The sequence below is a fragment of the Chelmon rostratus genome, chromosome 19 (assembly GCF_017976325.1).
Source record: "Chelmon rostratus isolate fCheRos1 chromosome 19, fCheRos1.pri, whole genome shotgun sequence".
NCBI classification, from domain to species: domain Eukaryota; kingdom Metazoa; phylum Chordata; class Actinopteri; order Chaetodontiformes; family Chaetodontidae; genus Chelmon; species Chelmon rostratus.
Genome location: NC_055676.1, coordinates 4,652,530 through 4,665,684, shown reverse-complemented (window position 1 = coordinate 4,665,684; position 13,155 = coordinate 4,652,530). Strand labels below are relative to the sequence as shown.

Below are 13,155 nucleotides of genomic sequence, written 5' to 3'. Positions count from 1 at the left end.
TTTCCCTCCTCTTGTAGGAACATCAAATCAGTGTCAACTCCAGAGACTCACTCTCGTGTTCAAGGACACTTCAGCAGGGTGGACGGCTGTCAGGGGGGGGTTCAGCTGAGGTTTCTCAGTTGATGGATGGTCTCAGGGTTGGCTCAAACTGTGAGCACCCACCTGAAAAGTCTTACACGCCATGTAAATTTAACTGCTTTCAGTAAATCTATATATATTTTTTAAAAAAAAGCCCAACTGACATCTAGGTGATCCGTCTCAGCGCACATTATCATCCTCCAGTGACTCAATGACTTTTCAGATTAAGGCAGGTGGGGAGGCATCAACTACGGCGAGGAAATTGAGGAGTCATGCTTGTAATGTGGTAAAAATCCCCCAAAATTAAATGACCATACTAATCACATTCACACTGTCATACCTGCCATACAGTATGAGGCATTTTTTTTTTAACTCTGCCCTAAACCACCAACAGGAATTAAATTATTCACGATTCCTTCAGTTTGCTGCACTGAACCGTGATTTTATCGAGGCAGTCAAATGGAAATGTAACTTTGACTTTCACCTCAGAGGAAAATTTGATTTGTTTCAGTTTTTCCATAATCTCCAGCACTGTTACCTCTGCATGCAGTGTAATGAGCTACAGACTATAAATGAATATCAGATTATGATGACTGCATGTTAATGGTATAACTTTACAAAACACAGTAGGGACGGGGCTCACTGGTCCCAATGCATGACATGCAACCAAGGTCTCCAGCTTTAATCTCAGTAAACAGTATGCATCTTAACCAGTAGGCCACCAGACAGCCAGCAAACAATGCTCAAGTATTGATGTGCATACAGATTTTCCCTGATCAATAACATACACGAGAGTCAGCTGCATTTGCGATTGATAATGTTCGTGATAAATTATTTTTGGGGAAATTCTTTGACCTGTATCTGGACACCCAGATGTTCTTAGCTAACATAAAATCGAGGCTGTTGTTCAAATCTTGAGAGCAAGCAAGCGGGAGAGAAACAGCGACGCCTTTAATTGCGTCTATTCTGTGCCATGAAAGCCCCAAAAGATGCGTTATTCAACAGAACTGCTTGAAAAATGAAAGCAGCACGGGAGGGAAACGAATGATGCACAGCAAGACATAACTGGGTGTGACGGTGCATGGTGCACTCATCTGTGCAGCTGATCTGCTTTCAACAAGGCAAATAATTTCTATATTATTTTATATTTTATGCAAAGAAAGGAATAACTCAATGTACTGCATTTGCTAAGTTTACAAGAAGGGACAAATCATTTGTTAAAGAATTTTTAAGATTTGTCTTAGGTAGTTTTTTTGAATTGTTGAGTTTGGAGAAACTTTATAAACTTAGTGAAACACTAAGCAATGTTTTAATGGAGTCTGGGGCTGATTTGATCATCTCACACACTGGTTTTGCTCTGGAGGACAGAGATCTCAATGAGGGATAATGAGAACACATTGAAAATACCAGGTGGTTGTTCTGATCCTGTGTTTGGGTGCAGGTCACTGCAGACACTGCAATTCGATTTCTCTATGCATGGTGTCCATTTAATGAGTCAGTTCGTACAGTTCAACTTCATGTTCAGACCAATTGAACCAAACAACAGGTGTGTGTTTTTTTTTACAATCATTGCTGATTGCATTATTATTCCTGGTGATGCACCTGAACGTCCTACCAAAGGAATCTATTGTAGAGCAATGATGACAGGCATTAATACAAATGCAAGAATACACGATAAGAATCAAGTTATATTTTATTTTGTAGTAACATGAGTAGAAATACTGACTGCCTTGGAGAACTTTGCATAAATGTATTTTTTTGTTGCTCAAAGTGGCTTAAACTTTAAATCTTTGGAGTCATGTAAACTGTGCAGCCTCAGCTTTTATTTTGTCTTGTTTTGTGGGGAGAGCTGCAGAGGGAACAGACGAAAAAAAAAAAATCGCAATTTGACAGTTGGACCGCGAGCTTGACGATTTGACTGGGAGGCCTGTGACAGATGATTCGAATCAGAAAATTTAAGAGGGCTGCGCTCAATGTCAAAGACTTTACACTGCATTCATTTATTTCTCACTCGCCAGAACAGCCTCGCAGCTCCGAGGAGACACGGCGCTGAACAATCGGACCTCGTCACAGCAAAGTCTGAACGGGATTTGTCTTTCTCTGTAGCCTCGGGACATCAGAGTTTCAAAAGATGTACCAAGAATCATGACGGAGGAGCATTTTTCTTCCAATTCCAACAGCCAGTTAATTACAGTCAGATGAAAGGTGATCAGATCGTCTTCCCAGCGGCGAGCTCATCAAACGAGCAGCCTACAGGCCTTGTCAGGATTCATCAGCATCTCCTCTCCACTCAGCCGGCCTGTGATGACTTTGTCTAGACTTGACTGCTATCCTCTCACAGACAGCAGGAGTGGACTGTGAAATATTGAGTCCAGAAATATCATCAGATTGACCATCTCCTGGTCTCCTGGTGAGCTTCTCTGCCTGACTGTGATGACTGTCTGAATGTGGCTAAACTGTCACAATGACAGCGCTGGTGATGGAGCTGGGAGTCAAATGCTGGGCGGGGAGAAATGAAATGTTACCCTATGCTTTCACTGCCAGTGTGGTGGCGGTGCAGCCCTGCACCCTTCCCTCCTCCTGGACTTCGCTCATAACTGGTCAAGCAGTTTGGATCTTTGCACCTTGGTCTGTATGAGAGGAAACTAGTGCTGCAACAATCTTTTCATTTATTGTACAAAAAACAGCCAATTTCAACCCGACAAATGTGACGATTTGCTGCTTTTCCTGTTTTAAATCACTGTAATTGGAGCCTTTTTGAGGTTTTGGTCTGTTGGTTGGACATAACAAGCAATCTTCAAGTGGCACTCTAAGGTGGACTAAGCTTGTGAAGAACTTTTTTTTTTTACATCTTCTAGATAAACCAAACTGCAGGCCTGGCAGGAGCCAAAGAGATGAGCAAAGAACATTTGGTACATACAGTGTTAATGGTCACCTTGCAGAAATAGCTGCACATCTGGGAATATATGTTTTTTTCACTTTCTTCTAAATATGATACTACAGCTGGGAGCCAGTTAGCCTAGCTTAGCATAGAAACTGGAAACAGGGTGAAACAGCTAGCCTGGCTTTGTCAAAAAGATGTTAGATCCCATTTGGACAGAACCACACTGGCTGTTTCCTGTTCCCATTCCTCATGCTAAGCTAAGCTAAGTGACTGCTACCTGTGGCCTTACATTTAATGGAAATTCATGTGACTTTCAACAAGAATGCAAATATGTGCATTTCCCAAAATGAATGAACTTCTCCCTACTGCTGTCACACCGAGTGTTTCACCTGTTTTTACAAACGAAGACAAAAAATACAGCATAAGCAATTTAAGACTCCTCTGCAAAAAGACTTTTGATGACACTATTTGTGTGTGGACCTGTGTTAAAGTGGTCCCACTGCGCAGAAATATTCCCTTAGCTGCTCTCAAAAGGCTGATGCAGAGATGGTTACCATGATTTCTTCTGTCTTTTACGCAGTTACGGCACCCTGAATTCGACTGTTTTGTGGGTTTTTTTTGCATGAAAACACAAAAACATGTTTTGCTGGGAAACAGGCCAACTCAGCATGCCCGTCTGTGTCCATCCTACCATACACTGTTTATGTGACTACAGAAAAATCATCAGCTTTTGGATGCTGAAAACCCTCCTGCTGTCACCTAATGGTTATCTTGTACATTTATTACAAGAATCACTGATTCTTCTCCTAAAACTATAACTGAAGAAAGGGTTCATGGCCAACGAGGTATATACAGCTAATCTTGAATTCCTCATCTGCTGCCTGCACAACAGTGCACACACTCTTGTTCACAGACACAGAGCTGTCCCATGGCTACCACTCTTGCCAACAGAGCATCTTTGTTGCTATAAATAGTCAGTTTTCATACTTCCCTTGTGGCTTTCTTAAAAGTGATTCATGGGAAATCAATCTATTTCTTCTGCAGGGAACAATAACGATGGCTTTTCTCACAAAGCATTTGACAAATAAGTTCGGCCAATGCACACTCAGTACATTTGCACTGCATATTTGTTTAATGTTAAGGAGTTTGAAATCTCTATACAGGGATTCTGCATCTGGGGGCAAGGGACAGGATTTTGTTGTCGGAAGCATTCTGGTTTCCGTTTGTGTCCCAGCAGTATTTCCCAATCATGTTCGGGCGGGAGCGCCAGACGATAGCCAATGGGGGAAAAGAGTGAAAGGTCGCCCCTGGATGGAAAGGAGGGTCGCAATCTCCCATTAAATCGCGTACACATCCAGCCGTGTGTTAACATAAAATAAAATTGTCATCTCTCCTCCTCCATCTCCCCTCAGAGCAGATCAGACAGGACAGTGACTCACAGCAGACAGAGCAAGAGGAACAGGAGAGTGAGACACAGAAAGAGACGGAGAAGACGTGAGAAAGACAAACAGAGGAGGTGAGGCTTAAATCGTGTTTAAGAAGATCTGGAGGAGAAGAGTTTGTCGCTCCCTCCTCTGGGACATGCCGCTTGTCATTTTCAGCAGGAGCAGTCGGCAGTGTCTTTGTACCAGCAGCCAAAGATCTTTGGAGCCTACATATATGGCACCATTTGCACATATACAGTGCATGGATTTTAAAGATCAACGTTTTTCTCACATTTTCAAGCTGGAGATGCTCATGCGGTGTCATATATTTAGTGGAGATATCCAATATTGTTATTTTTGTCAGTTACTTTGCAAACAAAATACCAATGCAAACCAATTATCAGTGCAATTCCCCTTTGCAATGAAACACACTGAATAAACAAAGTGAGGAGAGAAAAAGTTACAAACGCATAATTAAAAGACGTCTATCGCTGACACAGCAATATTCACCACTGTACAGACAATATGACTTGGGCAACCCCGGACGCATATTAATTCACTTTCTCACGAGCGGTACTTTCTCTGAGCTTTTTTGTTTTCAACCTCACTGAATATTCAACAGCTTTACCGGCATTAGCCATCAAATCTCATTAACGCGCTGCATTGACACACAGATGGCGCAGAAGCAAATCACTCATTCATTCCCAAAGAGGCCCGAATTCAGAGGCTCCAATTGGTCACGCATTCCATCAAACAAAGCGGCCGGTATGATTCTTCTCCAAGTTACCCCACCGTTCAGAATGATGCTCCGTGCCATCTGCTATGTCAAGGATGACTTTACACCTGCAAAGGGCTAGGTGCAGAGTGAGCGAGCTTGCCCACTAGTTAATCAATCACAGATGCCATCGACCTCTTGAACGAACAAAAAAAATAAAAATGCCATGTCACCAAATATACTTTGTTGGCCGTTAATGTGCCTGGGCAGCTCAAGTAAAATCGATGTGTGCGAAACACCTGTCGTGTACTTTAATACATGATGAGTGGCTGCTTCTTCTGATAACACTGAAAACAACGGTAACCACAGTAAGTTTAAAGTTTAAAATTTTGTATCTAATTTAGGGGTCTGGTATGAAACAACTTGTGATTTACTGTCAACACTTGATTTTGAGGAATTTCACTGGGACTCGCTTTCTGCCTCTCTGACAGAAAACCGAGCTGCATGAGGTCTGGCAACGACACGAGAGGACAGGACAAAGTCACACAAGCTGAGGTCAGACACGGAACGAAGCTGAGTCAGAGTCAAAGCAGGAACATCCTTTAGGAAAAAAAGGCAAAACTTCTCCAACTGAGAAAAAAAAAACATTCCCCCCAGAGACTTGACAGTAAGTCAGGCATGAAGAAGCAGCAGAGAAGAGCTGAGGAGATATTAAGCGCTCACACATACAGTCTCAAAAGTCTTCAAACATGTTTCTGTATTTCCACAGATCAAGGCTTTGAATCAGCTGCTGGCCTGGGGTTTGCCGAAGATGCTCGAGAACAACATTACCCATTCCAAGCTGCACCAGTGGTATGAGATGGTATAAACTTTCAGTCTCCTAAGTAGGCCCAGATTGTGTGTGTGTGTGTGTGTGTGTGTGTATATATATATATATATATATATATATATATATATATATATATACATACATATATACACACACACTCACCGGCCACTTTATTAGGTACACCTGTCCAACTGCTCGTTAACACAAATTTCTAATCAGCCAATCACATGGCAGCAACTCAATGCATTTAGGCATGTAGACATGGTTAAGACGATCTGCTGCAGTTCATACCTAGCATCAGAATGGGGAAGAAAGGTGATTTAAGTGACTTTGAATGTGGCATAGTTGTTGGTGCCAGACGAGCTAGTCTGAGTATTTCAGAAACTGCTGATCCACTGGGATTTTTACGCACAACCATCTCTAGGGTTTACAGAGAATGGTCCGAAAAAGAGAAAATATCTCGTGAGCGGCAGTTCTGTGGAGGAAAATGCCTTGTTGATGCCAGAGGTCAGAGGAGAATGGCCAGACTGGTTCGAGCTGATAGAAAGGCAACAGTAACTCAAATAACCACTCGTTACAACTAAGGTATGCAGAAGAGCATCTCTGAACGTACAACATGTCGAACCTTGAGGCAAATGGGCTCCAGCAGCAGAAGACCACACTCTCCTGCCACTCCTGTCAGCTAAGAACTGGAAACTGAGGCTACAATTCGCACAGGCTCACCAAAATTGGACAATAGAAGATTGGAAAAACGTTGCCTGGTCTGATGAGTCTGGATTTCTGCTGTGACAGTCAGATGGTAGGGTCAGCTTTGGGCCCCTTAGTACCAATTGAGCATCGTTTCAATGCCACAGCCTACCTGAGTATTGTTGCTGACCATGTCCATCCCTTTATGACCACAGTGTGCCCATCTTCTGATGTCTACTTCCAGCAGGATAACACACCATGTCATAAAGCTCGAATCATCTCAGATTGGTTTCTTGAACATGACAATGAGTTCACTGTACTCGAATGTCCTCCACAGTCACCAGATATCAATCCAATAGAGCACCTTTGGGATGTGGTGGAACGGGAGATTCGCATCATGGATGTGCAGCCGACAAATCTGCAGCAACTGCATGATGCTATCATGTCAATATGGACCAAACTCTCTAAGGAATGTTTCCAGTACCTTGATAACTCTATGCCACGAAGGATTAAGGCAGTTCTGAAGGCAAAATGGGGTCCAACCCAGTACTAGCAAGGTGTACCTAATGAAGTTTTATATATATATATATATATAACACACTCGCTCCAGACCTCACGAGATTGAGATTGTGTTGCTGAGAAAAAAAGCTGAGTCAGAATGTTCAGAGGATGTGTGGCTTGTGAAAAATTGGTCTAGCACTTCGGTGACTGTGGGGTGAAAGAATCAGTCATAATGTGTGCTCATGTTCACTTTTCCCATTGGTATCAATAGACTCCGGACCGGCCACAAGCCTCCTAGAGTCGGTGACGCCCATGTGACCTTCATACAGGAAATGACTCTGTGGGGTGTCTCGGTTCCTGAACCGTCTCCGGTTGAACCATTGTGCCGTTTTCCTGATGAAGCTAAGTGTTAATTGTCTCTGAAGCTCTTCTTAGCTCATCACTTCAGTGTCACAGCTCATGGAAAAAAACATTCAGATCTTATTATCACCTATTTCTTTATCACTAGAAAGTTTCCTATTGAAAAACACAGTGGTGCAGTGAAATCTTAATGAGGTCAACGCTTCCAATGTTTCATCTACGCCCGAGCCAACTTCTCAATACAGACTGCTTTTATAGACTTATTACTGATTGTTCAATGGAGGGCTAAAGGCTAAATTGGATTTATAATATTGCATTTCTTTGAAATTAAATTCAAAATATTTACACTCTGTTTAAACAGCTGTGGTTAAGCTCATGCAGTGACTGCAGGAACGGTGGTTGCTGCTTTGCATCCCAACAAATGCCATTAGTAAACAACAGCAAATGCTTCAGGTATATTTGCATATGTATGAATGTAAATTTCTAAGTTGGAAAAATGCATTTACACAAGTGCTCCAAGGCCTCTCTCTCTCTCGTGTGTGTGTGTTTGACTCTGTGCGTTGAATGCTGAATGATGCTGTGCAAGTTTCTCTCATGCTGCCTTGTAACATCTCCAGTATTCGGTCTATATTTAGATCAAACGAGCTCTTGATCTCTGAGTGTTCAGCGATTTCTCAGCCCAATAACAACCATCAGACCATCACAGCACCGTCCTCCTGATCCAGCTGGAGATAAAGAAGTCTCTCCGTTCTGAGAGCTCTCAATATTCCTACAATATCACGCTAGTGCATCCCGAACGGTTTTATAGGAGCTGGGACAATCTGTGTTTGTACTTTTTTGTAATGTGTTGTGTAACGATATGCAGAAAGGATTATTAAGTTACTGCTCATATTAACAATTTCAGGCAGAGTAGAACTCTATGACACAGCTGTTGAGTTTTGTCTTTTTTCATATTAGCCGGCTCTTATCATTTTATGCCTCTACAACAGGGTTGGGGAACCTCTGGCCTCCTGGCCACATACCACCCACAAGACTATTTGATGGGCCCGCGAGGCAATTTCTAAATATAAAAAAGCAATTACTTTTTTCAGCAAATTAAGAAAAAAACATAAAAATAGTCGACTAGATTTTTGTCCGAGCAGTCCTTGAATGCAACTCGTGCATCACGGCTTATATCAACTAAACGTAAGTAGGTGCAGAGCTTCGTGCTTCCTGAGAGAAACAGACAAACAACCTTTTTCCCCCAAAAAAAAACCAACATTTAAACCGCCAAACAAGTAAATAAACCAATCTCAAATCCCTGCATCATATGGTCAGTTACCATGGATAAAAAAACATAACCGGGGCTCTCAGCCAGCAGGGACGTTTGGCTGCAGTTTCAAGATTTCCTCCTTTAGCTCCCGTTCCCATTCTGGCTAATTACATACACTCGTCTGGGCTGAGGAGCTTGCGCTGCATTCTGGCGTGCTACAAATACTGGGTGAACGTGTGTGCTTGAGCCAGCAACGAACCACTTTTCCTTCATATTCATCAAGCATGCTTGTAAATACAGATGTTTGGCCACATTAGCTGCCGCTCTGTTGTCCGGCTTCTGCTGCCTCCTCTTCCTCTCCGGCACCATATCACCATATCACCTGTATGTATCAGCCTCCTCGTAGATAAAGGGAGGAGAGCTCAGCCTCCAGAGGCAGGCCTTATCTCACCTTGGGGCTAATCATTCTCCGGAGACGTCCCAGTGACAGATCTATTGGCCAATCAGGACACCCCCACTGCACTAATAACACTGCCCCCACATCTCGTGGTAATCTATGGCAGTGGAACATAGAAAGGGTTTGTGTGCGTGGCAGTCTGAGTATGTATGTATGTGTGTGCATGTGATCAATAGAGAGTCTCTGGTGTGGGAGGAGGAGAGGCGTTATATCAGAGGGAGGTCAGAGGTCAGTCTCTGTAATATATGTCCGTCCGGTGTTTTTTTTTTAAATACATAAGATCTGCTGGTGTCTCCCTGTAACTACTGCAATTTGAAACACATTGCAGAACAGCACCTTTCTGCTAATATTCTTGTCCCCTACCTTGTCAAGTGCAGTCCAGACAGCGTGAAGAAATAACTGAAACGTTATATTCTAAATAGCCAGAAACGACATGTTTGTGTATCCAGCTTCCCCGAGCTCTCACTCACTGCCGCTCGGGAGATGCGCTGCGTTTCACTTGTATGTTTTTGATTCATCGCTCGCTTCCTGAAGAGGTAATCATACACTAGAGCCGAATTTCATTTCGACAAATCTCAGGGGACGCTCTGCTCCGTCTCGTTGTCCTTCACTTGGAGATTAAGAATGATAAGACAAGCATATTTGTGCTACAGAGGCTTGGCAAGTGTAGCTTCATTCTAAATTTTGACCAAAATGAAGCAATAACTCAGAAGTAACCTGAACGATGATAGAAAATGGGACAAAGAACAGGTAAATAAAGCCAGTCCACAAAAGGTATGGTGACTGCTGAAGCCTTTCACCACAAAGTGAAACTACTACAGATCCAAATTTATCCATCACACAGGGACAAACCAATAAAAGACTTATCCTTTTTAAACAAAACTGGACTAAAACTGACACATTTTTGTAAGAACACAACATCAGGCATCATATTTGTAACATAATAATCCCAATAATGACTGATAAATCTGATGAAAAGGTGACGTTGCCCACAGTCGTGCTGACTAATTCTAATATCATCACAATTAGTGAAATGAGTGCTGATGTTAGAAACCGAAGCCGCGTCAGAATAACTGATGCTGCTGATGACAGCACAGGCAAACATCACTACAGCATATCATTGCCAGGCATGATGATGTCAATGTGACCTCAGCCTGTTTTGTCATCTGATTGGCTGAGAGTGACATAAGTTTTCAAGAGAGAGCAAACACACAAACACACACACACACAAATGCACTCAACAGCCAAAAAAAAAGCCTTCTGCATGAGCAGTCCAGATTGGGACCTTTTACAAATTCACCCCTGTGTGCACTCATATGAGCGAGTGAGCACTTGCATGCAAGATGCATTTGCATACTCAAACCTACAGCATGCAGACACACGCGTACTATATGAATGCACACTTGTGCCGCTGTGTAGAGCGGCATGGTGGGACTATGCCAAGGGGTGTCTTGCGTTCAGTGGGCCCCACTGACAGCCAAGGAAGGGCTCACCTGATGCCCAGCCACCTGCCATCTGTCTGCTGAACGATACGCATGCCTGCTATGCTACAGGGACGAGCATGCATGCACCTGTCAACTATGAGCAAGCACGGCAAAATGCACCAAAAAATAAAGGTTCTGGATACAATGAGCAGCACTGATGGTCCAGTGGTCATTTGGTTACCGGGCTGCCGAGCAACTCAGCTCATCTGCAATGCCTCTCAACAGTAAATCTGCACATAACGTGATTCATTTTGTTTCTATTCATCACAGATTTTTTTAAATGTTTGTTTGATCACACTCACAGCCTTATATATACAAGTTGAAGCTGACAGTAAAATATATCCCCCCCATGCTGCATCATGTAAGAGGACAAGAAACCCTCCCTTTACACCAGAAATGTGATTTTACTCTTATTGCGCTTGCATTTCCTTCCAGGGCACTAATAAAACATTGGTTTGGTTCCTCTATTCAGTTCTCCTCTTGAAGCCGAGGCCGAGGCTGCACACCCCTAGTTCCATTTTGTCTGAATGTGATGACAGGAGAAGCAATCAGAGGAGGAGGGTGACACTGCTGCACTGAATTAATTTCAAGGTTACACTAAACCGCTCATCAAGGCGTCGTAATAAGCATGGGATTTCATTCTCTCAGCGATCTGAAAGGCATCAACCGCGCCGTGCGTGTCTAATAGGGGCTGGTTGAGGAGGAACATCCACCCTCTGATGCTAGAGGGGGGGCGGGGAGATGGGCCAAAATTTTCCTCGCCGGACTGCAAGCCACATTTGCTCGGCAACGAAGGCGACACGTTTGCACAGATTTTCGCCTGCTGCTAGAAGTGAGGGACCGAGACGCGCGATATCTGCCATGATGTCCTGTTTGTAGGGGCGCGAGTAAGCGCCGGCGGGCGGCCACTGTTGCCGCCGCAGACAGGTGTCTATCAAAATATCGATATCGATTCTTCACCAAACACTATTCTCACATCGGAATCTGCTCCATTCACAAAAAAAACGTCTTCAGCGCGAGCTCCGGTGCGCCTGATCCAACGAGGCTGCCCGCGTTGCGACTTGATCGAGGTCCGAACTTGCCTCAGCAACAGACAATAGCTGCACGGTCCCGTTTCCTCGCAGATCTGCCCCCCATACACACACACACACACACTCACACACAGCATCCGCGGGCATCGCTCACACTTACCGCGATGGGGTGAAGCAATAATCCAGAGAGAAGGCGAATCCATCAAAAGGGAGCAGGAGGAGAAGGAGGCGAGAAAGAGCCTGCGAGCACTCCCACTACTACTAGTACTACTACTCCATCGGCTGCGCGAAGCCGCCGCTCTCGGTTTGTGATGGGGATCACGCAGCGTGCGAGCGCATGAGGACGGATGCTGTGCCTTGTCGGGGGGGGGGCGGGGACAAGACGCGTACTCGGGTCCGGTGGAGCGTGCTTAATGCTGTGTAGGGACCCTGTGCTGCGAGAAAGGCGGCTGTCTACACCGAATATCCTCGGCAAGCCCCTCCGTTAGACCCCCCCAGGTCCCGCAGGAACATCCATTTTTGTTTTTAGCTCTGCTTGCGTTGGAGAGGCTGCACGCAGCTCTGTTCACCCCTTCTTCATGTCCACGGAGCCCCACAGTGACACAGGGAAGGGTCTGCTGAGGTCTGGCTGTTGTGATAGCTGCTGGTGGTGATTTTGAAGATTCATATTGGTACAATTTGTTTATTCATGTCAATATCAGCTTATACTAATCAAACGTGACATTTATTTGCCAATTAAATGTTTTTCATCATCTTTTCCTTCATACATTTCTCCCAGTCAGACAGCAGTGGAGCACTTAAAGTCCAAATCATTAGATAGATGAATAGATTTATTTTACTGGTAGTGAAAATGTGAAAACAAGTCATAAATATTAAAGATCACATCAAGTCCAAAGATTCTGTGTTCATAAAATGATGCAAACTTGCCAAGAACCTCCCGGTCTTGCCTCCAAATCTTTCATTTTTTAGTATGTGAATGGCTATTCTGATATTAATAAAGATTTTACAAGCTCGTTTTAAGATTGATTTCATTGACTAAAGTGATCGTCAAGACTAAATGTTAAAAACTGGTGTGGAAGAGCCTTAAACTGCAGTTCAGACTGTATCAAAATGAGTCAACAAAAATGAAAAATCCCCCAAATTTGTTTACAAAAAAAATCAGTGCTTGAACATTTATATACTCTTCGGTTATGCATCAACAGCACTTTTTTTAAATGTAATTTATAGAATAAGTATAGTACGTTTTTTGACTGTTTCACCAGATTGGCAGTTTGCTCCTGTTTATCGCACATAGTCATTGAGGTTGTCCCACCTGGGGTCCACCCTCAATCCAGCCCCAGTGCCGAAATTTGAACCATCTGACTTCTGGATTTTTAGAAAACACGGAAAACCCAAATTCCAGGCTCAAAGTCATAGCTTCATAGACACACAGCTGATACCGCAGATGCTATGT

The 13,155-nt window shown here is 43.6% G+C and overlaps 1 protein-coding gene across 1 annotated transcript in view; it reads right to left on the bottom strand.

Moving 5' to 3' along the window:
- Window positions 1-11,974, bottom strand: part of plppr1 (phospholipid phosphatase related 1) — a 48,688-nt gene extending 36,714 nt beyond the window's left edge. Inside the window, exon 1 of the mRNA XM_041960494.1 lies at window positions 11,863-11,974. The gene's annotated coding sequence lies outside the window, so the exon portion shown is untranslated. The remainder of the gene's footprint in view (window positions 1-11,862) is intronic.
- Window positions 11,975-13,155: the final 1,181 nt, after the last annotated feature.